Genomic DNA, 14,632 nt, shown 5'->3' with positions numbered 1-14,632 from the left:
GATGCAACTCTAAAGAGACCCACTTTAAATATAATGACAACAGTAATTTGAAAGTAAATGAAAAAAAAATGATGTACTTGCAAATGAAATGTATAAGACCATTAGTGCAGTTATATTAATATTAGATTAAATAGCCTTCCTAAAAGATTCTACCAGAGATAAAAAGAGTATCTTGATAATAAAAGCTAAACTCCTCAGGGAGATATAACAATCATAAATGTCTATATGCCAAATTACAGATCTTCAAAACTTCAAAAACAAAAACTGACAAAATTAATAGGAGGAATAGATTGTTCCACACACACAGGAGGAGATTTTCTATCCCTTCCTTAGAAACTGATAGAATTACTAAACAAAATAAAAAGTAAACAGTCAGAGATACAATAAACACCTCTATTATCTTGAACTAATTGATAAACTTATTTTTATATAATATTATACTGAGCAACTAACTACAAGATACAAAATTTTTATAAGTGTGTATAGCACATTCATCTACATGGACCACATACCAAACCATAAAACATGCTTTGATATAATTAGAAGGATTAAAATCACAGAGTAATTTCTATAACTAAATAAAATTTAACATTTGGAAATCAAAACACACACTTCTAAATAATTCCAGGATCGAATTAGAAACCACAGTGGAAATTATTAAATGTTAGAACCAAATGATAACGAAAACACAAAATATCAAAATTTCTGAGGTCAGAAGTAGTGTTTTGAATAACTTTTAGCAGCAAATGTCCCTACTAAAAGAAAAAGGCTGTCATGTCTCTCTCCCTTTCTCTCTCTGTCTTTGTCTCTCTCTCTCTTTCACACATACATACACACACAAACACACACACACACACACACACACACACACACACACAGTTCATGGTATTAGAGCAGACAATTAATTAAAATAGACTAGCAACCAAGTAAAGAAAAATATATGAAAACATTCTTGTAAATAGGAACATTAAAGATATATATTTTTAAATAAACTTTGATTTTTATTGAGGATAGAAGATAGCAATAGATGGGAAAATTAGTTAGGTGGAGAAATATACACATTATCATCTAAGATTATATATTAAAATGTAATAATAAATTTAAGAGAATATTTGTATTATTCTGTTATTGGTTCTTAAACAAAATAGCAAAACCAGAATCCATAAAGGAAAATATTATAAATTTGATTGCCTAAAAATTAAATATTTCTGAATAAAAAATATGCCATAAACAAAATTAAAATAGAAATTATAGACTATAAGAAAAATTTAACCAGGTTTGGTGGTGTGTGCCTGTAATTCCAGCAACTTGGGAGACAGGAATATCACAAATTTAAAGATAGCCTAAGAAATTTATGGAGACCCTAAGAACTTAGCAAGACTCTGTCTCAAAAGAAAATATAAAAAGGGATGGATATATGATTCAGGAGTTATATGCTCCTGGGTTCAATCTCTGTTTCAAAAAAATAATGTACACTTACTTACATCATCCAAAATATAAGTATTAATATACATGGAAAGTTTACAAATCAATTTTAGAATATTAACAAGATAATGCAATTACAAAAAGAAGAAAACTTACAAAATAAATAGGAGAGTTACTTAGATATAATTAGGTAAATGGCATTTCAAGCATTATACAGGCAAGGAAATTTTTAAATTGATAACATCATGTTAGCAAGGGTATGAGGTGCTTCTTCTTGTAACCTTTTCATCAACTGTACTATCTGGAAATGCTAAGGGTTCTAAAATGGCATTTGAACAAAATAAACACGATAGCAAGAGCTAGATTGTGAGTACTTAGAAAATAAAAACCAGTGATTTGTAAGAATGAACAGCCAAGAATACAGGCAGCCTCAGAAAACATGGAGAAGTAGAAAAGCAATCATATCAGGAGTAGGTCAAACTTGACCTCAATAGGAGCTGTTTAAAAATAATAATAAAATCTAGAGCCCTATCATGCAGGAGAAAATTGCTTCAACTTCCCCAGCAGGGCACTAAAACGACTAGTTGCAGTACAAAAGAACCTCATGGTATCCCAGGGCCTGCAATTCAATTCACCCACAGGGAAATCGCCACTAAGCATTTTCTTCTTATTGGAAAGAGAAAAGTGTAGTTGAATCTATCTGCTCCATGGCCAGACAAACTGCATTAAAATCCCTGCTTTCTACCTTAGTTCCAAGCCTTAGTTTCTTCATCTAAAGAATCCCATTATTATCTTGAAGTGAGGATTAAATAAAAGAGCAGTATTATGTTTTAGATACCAGGTGTCCCCCAAAAGCTCATGTCTGAGACCATGCAAGAGGGATTATAGGTGAAATTATTGGGTTTTGAAAGCCTTCATCCCATCAGTGAATTAATCTCCTGATAGAGATTAACTAGGTGGTAACTGAAGGCAAGTAGGAGGTGAGTGGAGGAAGGGGTCCCTGGGTATGCCTTTGGGATATATATTCTGTCCTTGTTGAACAGAGGTCTCTCCTCTCCTCCCCTAAAATTGTTCTTGCCGGATCTTTTGGTTACAGCAGCAAAAAAAAAGCTGACTAAAACAAGCAGTGAATCTGAGCAGGAAGGTGCCTGAAATAGTGAAAGTTACTGCCCCTTCTGTCCTACTGCCTGGGAAATCTAATTAGGGATCAGGGAAGCTGTGGCACTCACTGACATGAGGTTGAGTAAGCCAATTAGCACCCCCTTTGACTTCATACTGACTGATAGGATCATTTGATAAATCATCAGAAAAGAAAGTATCTTAAATCCAGCTGAATCTCTCAACTGAGTTAAAAGAGGAAAAAGAAAGAAGAGAAACAGGACTCTCTGTACTGTCCTGCTTGACATTTACAAATCAATCTTGCTTTAAGTAAATGACTCTTTTCAAGGTTATTCTCCTTATTTCATCTATAGGAACAGAGGCGAAAACACTATAGTTAAAGCTTGAAAAGCTTCAATTTTCCTGCTTACTTGACAAAAGCAGCTCATGTCTCTCACCCATGACCCATTTAATGAGAAATAGGTAGAGACATCTACTTCTTCAGGATGTTACAAGAAGCAAAATAAAGAGGGTCAGAAATGTTTAAAGAGGGTCAGAAATGTTAAAAACCCTAAGATCAAGAGAAGGACTCTATCTCCCTCTTCTCCAATCTGATGCAAGGAGACAGAATTATGATTTCTTTGACCAACAGAATATTGCAGAGGGTATTATGGCAACTTCTGGAATGAAGCCTTAAAACACTGGCAGCTCCCACCTCTTGTCTGTTGAAAGACCTAGCTAGAGAGACCAGGTGGAGGGCTAATTCATGGACAGAGAGGGAAAACCCACTAGGCTCAGTTTTTCAGCTGCACACACAGAGGTGTTAGGAATGTGAGCAAAATTATTTTGATCCTCCACACCAACATAGTCACCAAATGAGCACCACTGAGTGCCCCCAGTTGGTGTCATGTGAATCAAATGAAATGTAGAGCTGGGCTCTGCCAAAATTTTGTGATTTGTAAAACTCTGAAATGCAGTACAAACAGGTTGTAGTTTGAAGCCACTAAAATTTGGCATAGTTCATTAGGCAGGAATAAATATTACAAACCAAAGCCAGAACACAGCACGACAAGACAGCTATCACTAGATCAAAATGTTTAGTCCCATGGGGAAATTATGGGAAATGTCAAACACAACTTATGGTCATCCACCTGAAGGTAGGAGAGCTGGAGGAGGTACACATCAGCTTGTTGGCTGGGGCTGGGAGTGTTGGTTCCCTAACTCACACTTTCCTGATGCATTCTCCAAAATGTGGAACACCTGCCACCTTACTGTGCAGATGTGTAGTCTCCTTTTGCTTTTCTATGGTAACAAAGTTCTACTATGCCTGATCCTGAGTCTAGTGGAGTCCCCCCAACCTACCATGAAATCATCTTTGGTATTCATTTTTTATGTGCTTTAAAGAAACCAAAGGAAGAATACTTTAAATTTTTATTCACCTAAATATTTTTATTATTTTGTCTTTCTAATCACCTTTTATAAATCCTTAAACAAAAGACTACCTTCTCTACCAAAATATTAAAAAATTGATTTTTGCATTTGAACAATTTGATTCCCATTTTTATTACCTTGAATTTTGAAACAATTAGAAACCAGTAGTCATATTTACAAATGACTACTGACTGAAAATATTTTTATATTTTGATTATTTCTCTTGCATTGCTTCTTTGTGTTGTATAGGCTAATGGTTAGGAACCATTTGAAGACAGACTCCCCAAATTTGAATCCCTGATCAGCCATTAACTTGTTCTGTGCTCTGGGAGACTACGCACTTTTAACATTTCTGTGCTTCAGAAATCCTCTATTATTTGTAAAAAGATGGAAAATAATAATGTGGTTCTTATGGGACTGGTGTGAGGATTGAATAAACTACTAAGTGTGAAACACTTAGAATAGTGCTGACACATACACATAGGTCCTTAATAAATGGTAAAACATTACTATTTTTTTAAAACCCTAACATAAAATATAGAGATGACATAAAGGCCTAAGCCAAAAGACTATCAAGAGGCATAAGTAAGTTATAATTCCTGCTTGTGTCTTTATACCAACATAAAATTGTTTATGGAATCGTAACTCCCTCATTGCAGAACACTCTCTAAGCTTTATTATGATACAACTTGTGCAGAACTGTCATGAGCGAGAACTACTGAACAGAGTGAATCATATAGAGGAAGAAGTATAGATGATTAAAAAAAAAAACTTAGAGTAGGCATTTATTGTTCATTTTGATGCCATCGAAAGACTCTTTCTGGGTCTAAGAACCATGTGCCCAAATTTCAGTCAGGAATCTTACTCATTTTTCATAGCTGCAGAACTGTCTTTTAGACCTTCAGATTAAAAATTGGCGAAGATATAAGCATACAAGCAGTTTTACAGTTTAATGAGTTTAAGCAAAATCTTTTTATAGCCCAGACACTCTAATACAATTCAAAATTGCAATTCAAGCTTGAAAAGAGAAAGGAAAAGAAAAACCTGGGAGAAATCTAGAGGGGGAAAAAATGTATGGAAATGGCATTCTAACTTTCGCTGTTCTGATTTCTTTCATATGATATTCTGTAATTAATGACTGGTGTTCTCTGAGTTCCCCTTGGATTTTCTCCTTTACTCTATTCCCTACTGGTAACTTTCATAATGATTTGCATCTAATGTCAGAGACAAAATGGTAATATGAATTAGGTCACTTTGTCCTAAATGACTAATTGGCCTTTTTTCCACAACATGGAGCACAGTGACTAAAATCCTAGCTAGTCTCTAGTCCTATCTTAATCTTAATTCTTTACCTATGCTCAAGAATATTCTTGAATATGAATCAGATAGTCTCTAGTTACTGATTCTCATTAGGCCTATCAGAACTGACCACGAGGTCAAAGTTTATGCTAAAAACATCAACAAATACCACTGACATATGGGTGCCCCACTTCTCTGGCTTTTCCCGTCTTGGCACAGTGCTTTTCATTGTGTAAGTGGTATATTTTCATGAGGGGTCATTTTACCATTTTCTCTAGTGAACATTTGAAATTTTATAAAATGTGTTCTTAAAAATTACTGAGTAGTTTATTACTCATCTTTATAATTTACCAGAAGCTTTATTCAAACCTGTTTTTAAATTTGGATAAATTATCAATCCAGGAAAGTTTTGAATAATATGACTTATGGCTAATTTAGTTATTCATTCCCATCTCTACCAAACAAACATTTTAGGGGCAAACAATCATAAGAAAAGAAAACATAATCTCTTTTTCAATGTGAACACCTATTAGAGAACATCCTAATCAGTCTGCCATATTAAATATTCCTAAATTGTAAGACATCTTCCTGCCACTCTGAAACATGTAAAAGAGAGCAAACACAAGCAGTAAATTAGTAATTATTTATATAAAATGTGTCAAACCTCTCTCAGTTCTCTCTTGTTCCCCTTTCCATTTTCCAGTAACCACTATTCTACTGTCATCTTCTGATCAATTTTTTAAATTTTCACTAGTGAGTGAAAACATGCAATTTTTGTCTGCTATAGTTTGGATATCAAATGTCTCCCAAATACCCACATGTTAAAAGTTTGGCTACAAGCCTGTAGCACTATTGGGAGGTGTAAAAACCTTTAGGAACTAGGGCTGGTAGAAGAAAACTAGGTCATTGGGAGCAAGGGATATTGGGATGAAGGACTCTTCCTCTTTGTCTTTTTTTTGCTTTCTGACCACCATTGGGTAAATAAGATTTCTTTTCTTCACTACATGCTCTAGCAGTGATGTACTGGGCCACTACAGTCCCAAAGCAACAGGGCCAAGTAACCACAGACTGAAACCACAAACCAAAATAAATCTTTTACCTTATTAGTTGGATATCTCTAATATTTTGTTATAGTGATTGAGACCTAATTGGTTGTTAGGTTGCTGTTGCAATGTACAACCAGTTAGGTGTGTTTTATTTCACTTAATATGATGGCCTACAGACCTGTATACTTTGATGCAATTAAGAGGAGAGAGGCTAAATAAGGGGCTTTAAAGCACAGTAAGAGCAAAGAATAAGCTGCAATATTTCATAGCATGGTAGGTTAATTATAGTCTACCAAAAAAAACTAGAACAGTACAAAATTTCCTAACACATAGAAATGATCAGTGTTTGATGAGATAAAAATGAGAAATATCCTGATTTGATCATTAAACATTGGATACATAAATCAAGGTATCATTTGTACATATGTCATAATATATGTACAAATATTGTGTCACTATCTTAGGTTTTTATTGAGTTTAAACAAGTTTTTTAATCATACTTTTTACCTTCCTTCTCCATGCTTCTTTTAATCTAAACTTGGTGAATGGAAACAGCTTTAGAAATAGTACAGTCATATTTTACAGAAGTCTTATATTTTATGATTAATAAAGATGATAGAGTCAAAATTATCCTTGATAATATTTTTACTATAAATCTTCAGTTTAATGAAGAATGTAATCTTGCCTAATAATGTCTATAAATATACATACAAAGTAAATATCAGTGTATATTTTATCAAATAAGAGAAAAGGAAAGGAAGGGAAAAGATAGAAGAATGGTAGGATTAAAAAGCTAAGAATCTGTAACATTACATAGATTAGCCACATTCTTGCTTCACTCAGGATTAATTTTTTGTCTTCACACACACGAGTAACAAAGCTTCAATCAATCTATCTCCTTGCCTCTCTTCCTCCTTGCTTCCTGTTTTTTTCTTAATAATTGTTTTGTAGAAGAAAGAAGAAGCATAATCAGGGAAAATTAATCTATGACACAAATTTATTGTGTTATTTTTCCAATGGCTACTTGAACAACAAAATATTTTTGAAAGAATTTTGGGGACTGTATATGGGTGGTCTCCTTTACTCTCCATTTGTAATGCACAACACAGCAGGGTTATGTACTATCAACCTATCAGGTCTTGAAATTTTTTTATGCCACATGCTTTTTTGTAATTCTCTAAAATATGTTTTATAAACATAAGTCAATTCTATGATAAAACCAGTTTCAATTTACCAAAGGAAGAAAAGACTCATACATTCTGGATATTTATTATTATTTATTTTAATTTATCAACATAAGCACCCTCACTATTTACATGTGAAATGAACGTGGTGGTTACAAGTAACAGAGTCTCAATTTACTTACAGGATAAAGAGAAATATAGACTCTTTTGGGGAAAGATCTTATGGCGGCACACAAGATCTAAAACAGTGTTGCAGACTTCAGCACATCAAAACTAGAACCATGTTCTAGTCAGCTGCCAAATGTTACAGACACAAATGTCTCAGCATTGTAGTCCTAAAAGAAATAGAGCTTCCTTTTCTAATGTCTGTATAGCCATTCCAGAAAAGCAGACTTTGTTCCTACTTGGGTCTGAAACCTACCTCTAGAGGAATCACTAAAGAATGAGTTCCTATAACTGTTCAGATCTAGAACACATGCCTGTACCTATGGATATTGTATCCCTTATCAGAAAACAAAAGGTAGGAGAAAAATTATATTCAACAGTCAAAAATATAATAGCTACCTTGTGGCTCCTTGGATATTAATTAGAATGTGAAAGAAAGTTTTTATGCCAAATGCTTTTTTGTAATTCTCTATGTTTTATAAACATAAATCAGTATCTAAATAGTCCAGATATCTGCATTCTCAGAAAAAAATAATTTCCAGCTAAAATTCTATATTCCACTCCATTATAGGTAGATATCCTTAAGTAGATATTTGGGACTACATCTGAAATTTTAGACCACCCTAACTTAGAGAGGTAAGGTCAAGCTTTTGAGTGTCTCTTGCATTGCAAAATAAGAGAATAAAAGAAGTTTATACCAGTGTGTGAAAAATTAAAGATGATGAAAATAGTCTGACCAAAGATTTAATTCAATCTCATTACACTTTCTTAAAACTTCCTTTCTCAATTAAAGAAACTATGTCCAAAAATTGGGTGAAGGCAAAATGAGCTAATCAATAAAGAAAGAAACTTAAAAGCATAAAAATCAATAGTCTAGTTCCTTTCCGAAACCAGAAGCCACAAAACTGAATCTCATCTCATTTTTGTCAATAGTTGTTTAAGAGTAATTTGGAAAACTATACAGGATTGTTACCATAGAAGTGAATAAATGAGCCAAAATCCTGAATAATCAATAGCATCTTTTTTCTTAGATTTATAAATATGTTTTGGATATCTTCTACAAGATCAGAGAATGACTAGATATGCTAACATATATTTAACTGATTATTCACAATCTGGAAAAAAGCAATCAATCTTTGAATTATTGAAATAAAGTCATTTCATGAAAATTCATAAGCTATATATACTTCTGTAAGGCTAAATATGAGTGCATAAAATATTCTGCTTTTGGAATTTAACATGACTTGTTTACACTGCCATTTATTTTATTTCACTTTCAATTCCCATACAAATGCAAACTCTTCACCTTTTCCTGTCTAAACAAAGTGTGCTATTAGAATCTAGGTCATTAGAATATCTAAGTGTATATTTATCACAATCCTATCAGCAAGTTGGTTGATGCTCACATTGAAAAACAAGACTAATCATTTTCATATGGTCTAAGAAATAATAACAAATTGTTGAGCAGTTACTATGCGCCAATCTTTTTCAAAGCAATTTAAGGCATAAATGCTTTATAATACAGTATTTATCATAGAAATTAACATATCTTGCCAATAAGAAAACTCTAACAATTAGAAATGACCTGTAATCACCAAAGCCAGAAATGGATCAAGTTGAACTTCAAATCCCACTGTATTATTTACTTTACTAAATTGTTTCCGGATTATAGACTTATACTGATGGAAAAAATTATTTTTCCCAATCATTTATTTTATTCCCTGAGATGATGAGATGTCTTTACACTTTGTAATGTGACTTGCAACAACTCCCTGCAGAAAAAAAATAGACTTCCCTCCTCACTGTCAGGCTTATCCTTGTGATTTACCTCCCTCCTGGGACTGTGAATATGTTTGATGTATGTTATGTCCGAACAGAAGCATTAAGAAATACTGCAATTTTCTACACTTGCTCTTTTCTCTCTGACTTGAGTATTTGGTTAGAAACAAAATATAATTTCCCACCCTTACCTGATTCCCAGAGTAGAAAAAAAATGTGCAGCAAATAAACAACTATAGATATTTAATATCAGAGAGAATTAAATATTTGTTGGTGTTAATCTTTCAGATTTGGAGCTCTATGCTGTTGCAAATAGATACTAAATACAAGCAGCACTGTAAATATTGAACAGAATATTATTATTCTAACAGCTATGAAATAAAAGGAGTCATCTTAGAAGATTGTGTTTCCCATTGTAGGCAAAATTTAAATTAGAGAAATCTTTTTAAGTTAAACTATTCACTATTAGAAGATAACTATGTTGCCTTCTGTGCATCTTGAGAGCATGAAGACTAAAGGCACATACTAAGGAGAGAGAGACAATAAATAAATAAATAAAAGGGAAGGATGCTGGATACCTGTGATGATATGAAGCTACCATTCCAGGTCAGGTTATAGACCTCAAGCCTCCTACTAATGTAAGAAAATAACATTGTGCTTGTTGAAGCCATTATGGTCAGGTTTCTATTACTCTCCACCAAAGACAATCTTAACTGTAACAAGATGTTGTTCCACATCCTCAGCAGGACTTGGTGTTGTCTATGTTCTAGATTTGGGGCATTCTAGTAAGGCGGTGATAGTATCTCATTATTGTTTAAATTCACATTTCCCTGATAGCATGTGATATGGAACGTCAGTTCCACATGTTTAATAGCCTTCTCTGTATCTCTTTTAGTGAGATGTTCCTTAAGGTCATTAACCCATCCATCAAGTATATTTTCTTATTGTTGACTTTTAAGAGTTTTTTTTTGTGGATTTTGAATAATAGTTCCTTATCAAACATATTCTTTGCAAAGATTTTCTCCTTGCTTCTTTTGTAGTTTCTTCATATATTTTTATTATTTCATTTCATTTATTTTCATTTTCTCATTAGTCTTTCAGAAATTTTTTATCTTAATTAGAATTAATTTTAATATTTGAATATTTCCATTTTTATTTACCCAAAGTCTTGCCAGGCACAGTGGTGCATACCTGTAATTCCAGTTATAAGGAAGGCTGAGGCAGGATGGCAAGTTGGAGGCCAGCCTGAGCAACTTAGCAAGATGCTACGACTTCAAAATGAAAAACAAAAAGGGCTGGGAATATAGCTCAGTGGTAAAGCACCCCTGGGTTCACTTCCCAGTGCCAAAAATAAAATAAAATTTTTTAATGAAAATAAAATTAGAAAGGCTAGGGATATCACTTAGTGGTAAAATGCCCCTGGGTTCATAAATAAATAAACAAAGAAACAAACTCAAAGTCTTTTATCTTTTACCATTGCTAATACTTCTTTTTTGCTTTCTCTCTTTTCTACTTTTTCAAACTAGTATTTTTAAAAAAGCTTTTGTACTCATTTAGCAATTGATGATTAAAAATAAAATATCAAATTTTGTTTTTATTGTGCCTGCTTTGTGATTTCTTCATTTATTTTTTACTTCCTTTTCTCCCAAGGAGTCCTAAGTTCCTTTATTTAAAATTTTCATAAAGATTTAACAAGGAAAGCATTTAAAGTATTAGGATGATTGGCCTCCACAATAGTTCCAGTGAACATTCCTCCTCATGTCAGTGTAGTCCTGTCACACACTGAATCAGCACTGTCCCATTCAAGCAAGAGGATGACAGAAGGTCATAAAAGGGAGAATAGATTCAGCCTTGGTGTCTTGGGTCACTCACACTGGGGCAACTAGCTGCTATGTCACGAGGACTCAAGCAGCTTCAGGTAAAGAGGCCACTGAGAGGAGCTGAGTTCTCCTGACAAAGGTCAGTATCAATGACCTTGTTGCTAGTTGACCTACCTTGCAAGTGGGTGTTCCAACTTCAGTCAAAACAAAAGAGGACATCTTTCCTGACTGACATGTAACAGTAACTCCATAAGAGACACTAAGCAAACCTTATACCTCAGCAACTATCAAATTTCTTTCCTACAGAAACCATGCAATATGATTCCTATTTAAGCCTATTTAAGAAGGTAAGTTTTGGAAAACTTTGATACATAGCACTATATCATTAATCTGGGCTTACAAAATTTTCTCTAGGAAGAATTTTTGCTATGCCTCAATACTTTGGTAGGAACTAAAGTTCATTTTGGTGTTTTTGATATTTTACCTTTTCATTTCCTTCTTTTCTATATACATTATTTGAAGTTTCTTCATTTTTTTTAATATCTAAGAGGCACTTGATGGTATCTTCTTTGATTCCTTGAATAACTTTATTTCCCTTGAATGCAGGAATAGATTTTCCCTTGTTCAATAATTTCAAAGTTACATTTTCATTTACTAATTTACAAACATAGGTCTTGTAGCTTCTATTTTATTGTTGTGGGTACAAAGTTTGATAGTAATCTGATTTCCTCCCCTAGCCAAATTGGCTTTTGCTAACCTCAATTTTCTAGAGACCTGTAAGATTTCTTCTCCTGCTCATTATAGTTCTTGATTTTTACCAGAATATGCCTAGGAGTGGTGTTTTATTTTTCCCCCTTTAGTGCAGTCTATAAATTAAGTAAACCTTTCAAATCTGCAAATTCAGGTCTCTGCAACTCAAGAAAATTTTCTGGTTTTGTTTATTTATTCTCTTCCTCCTGGTTCTTTTTCTCCTTCAGGAGGATTTATTTGCATTTAATCTCTTGGATCTCTTTTATAAGTCTTTCAGCTTTTGTTTTACTTGTCTGTTTTGAGATATCCCTGTATCTGATAACCCAGAAAGTTAATTCTTCTTTTCACCTTGATGGTGGTCTCCTTTAATTCACAATCTGAATTTTCTAAGTTTGATTAGCATGACTCTATGCTCCAAGAGGATTTATAATATTGCAGCTAGAAATTTGAAGGGCTAGGTTGTTTTTTCTTTTTTGTTTAATTCTGTAATAAATCTATATTACTAGGTGTGTGTTTTGATTATTCAACCTTATATTGAATACAAAAAGGTTTTATGCATTTATTTGTATATTCATCAATTGGCTTCATTTGGATTCAGGTTTAAATTGTGGACAATGTTAAGATGAGAACAGCAAAGGGATAAGCCTACTCTGAGTTCATGAATCAAGAATAAAGTGGCCACCAGTTGCTTGAGGCCCTTGCAGTAAGTCCTTCTCTGGCAAGTCTTTCCATATGTTCCTCTTTCCTATATAAGAAAACCCAACCTATTTCTTTTTACCCTTGGCATTTTTTGAAAGACTCAGCTTGCTATTTGAGTTTGTTCCTGGCATTTAAACACTCTCACTAGAGCATTCCTAACCAATTTCACTAATTCCTCCCAGAAACTCCTTTCAGGAACTTCTCCCTTCCACTAGTTTTCAGAGTTATTCCAGGCAACAATCCAGGTAAGTTCCTGTTCCTCATATCATCACTCATGTTGTTTCCATAAATTGGAGACTTCAATCCTGTTCATAGCCTGAAAGTGGCATTCACAAATGGCACAGAAGAAGCCAATAATATAAATTTGGCTGAAGAGGAGAGGAGAAGCCATGCTTGGCTCTATATTTGAAGAATTCCCTTTATTTCTATTAAAATAGGAAGGGATATTGCATATGTGATACTTTTCTATTACTGCCGTGACAATGCCCAAAGTTGAGTGGCCCAACATAGCATAAGTATATTATCTCATAATGTCCCCAAACAGCATAACTTTATTATCTCATATTGTCAAAAGCCTGCATGGTAGAAATCAAAGTTTTAGTGAGGCTGCATTCCCCAGTGGAGGCTGTAGGGAAATATCTGCTTCTCAGCACATTAGGGTATTCACTAAATTTTGTTCCCACATTTGCAGGACTGAGCTTCTCTTTTCCTTTCAGAGTGTCAGCCGGGTGCCCACATTTCTTCTTAAGCTTTCCATCTGGTCCTTCCAGTTATGGAAGGTCAAGTCTCTCTCCATTTTTCCCTTCTATTGCAGATCTTTAAAAGTTCTCTGCCTTTAGGGTTTCTAGTGATTAGACTGGGACCAACAGATAATCCACTATGGCCATTTATTAGTTTACTTACATTTAAAAACCCATTTTATCATATCATGGCAAATAGGCTAAATTCAGAAATTATGTCTTGAAGATCTTTGAAGAGACATTTGTCTAATGCAGCATATTTAAATAATGTTGTAATTCACACATTTTGTACAGAGTAGTTAAATATAAAGGAGAAGAATTATTATTTGCAGCTTCTAAAATATAAGCATGTATCCTAAAGTAACCTATAAGAATCCTAAATCCAGTTGATTGATTAACATTAGAAAGAAAAATGAGTAATTTCTATGGTTAAAAGAGGGAAGAAGAATGGATGGTAAAAATTAAATCAAAGAAGTTGAAGGATAAGAAAGATCCAAGAGGTTGAGGTGGGTAATAGAGCTCAAAGCTTTAATAAAAATAAATATAAAACCTGAAAGTTTTTATTTTATTTAATACGTTGTCATTGAACACTTTTGCAGAAGAATTTCTATGAAGTGGCTGAGGTGGGGAAACAGTGGAAATTTTATTACAATGGATTAAAATACCAACAAGAAAGTGATCATAAAGATTTTTAATGTTTTGAACTCAAAATATAAGGGGAAAATTTGTAGCCAGAGCAAAGATTCATGCAGTTAAAAGGCCATTGATTGAAGGGAGTTAAGGATCTGGAGAATGTTTTCATGTTTGGATACAAAATGAGAGAGGAAGTGCTCACTTAGGCAGCACATATACTATAATTGGAACAATAAAGAGATTAGCATATCCCCTATGCAAGGATGACACACAAATTTATGAAGTGTTCTATATTTTAAAAAGAGTGAGAAAGGAAAATGTATGTCAAGAATGATGTTCAGGTTTCTGTAGTTCCTTGGTAGATGATGCTACCAAGCATTCACCAGTAATCAGTGAAAGAGAACACCAGTGCTGGAGTGGAAAGAAGACACATTTAATGTTACACTTTCTTGCACAGATCACTAGTTAACTTTCTGATAACCACGTTTCCCCTAACTCTTACAGCCCATTTTTTGTGCTGATAAGCAATTTGCTGGGCTAAAATACAATATTTTCTAACCCCC

At 33.7% G+C, this 14,632-nt stretch overlaps 1 non-coding gene across 1 annotated transcript; it reads left to right on the top strand.

Annotated features, from left to right (window-relative positions):
* The first annotated feature begins 14,263 nt into the window (after window positions 1-14,263).
* On the top strand, window positions 14,264-14,367 carry LOC120883774 (U6 spliceosomal RNA). Its single transcript, XR_005725972.2, has one exon. It is a non-coding gene; the product is annotated as a U6 spliceosomal RNA (small nuclear RNA).
* The last annotated feature ends 265 nt before the right edge of the window (window positions 14,368-14,632 follow it).

This window comes from Ictidomys tridecemlineatus, chromosome 7 (assembly GCF_052094955.1).
Source record: "Ictidomys tridecemlineatus isolate mIctTri1 chromosome 7, mIctTri1.hap1, whole genome shotgun sequence".
Lineage (NCBI taxonomy): Eukaryota > Metazoa > Chordata > Mammalia > Rodentia > Sciuridae > Ictidomys > Ictidomys tridecemlineatus.
The sequence above is the reverse complement of the archived record's forward strand: the minus strand, read 5'-3'. Positions and strand labels throughout refer to the sequence as shown.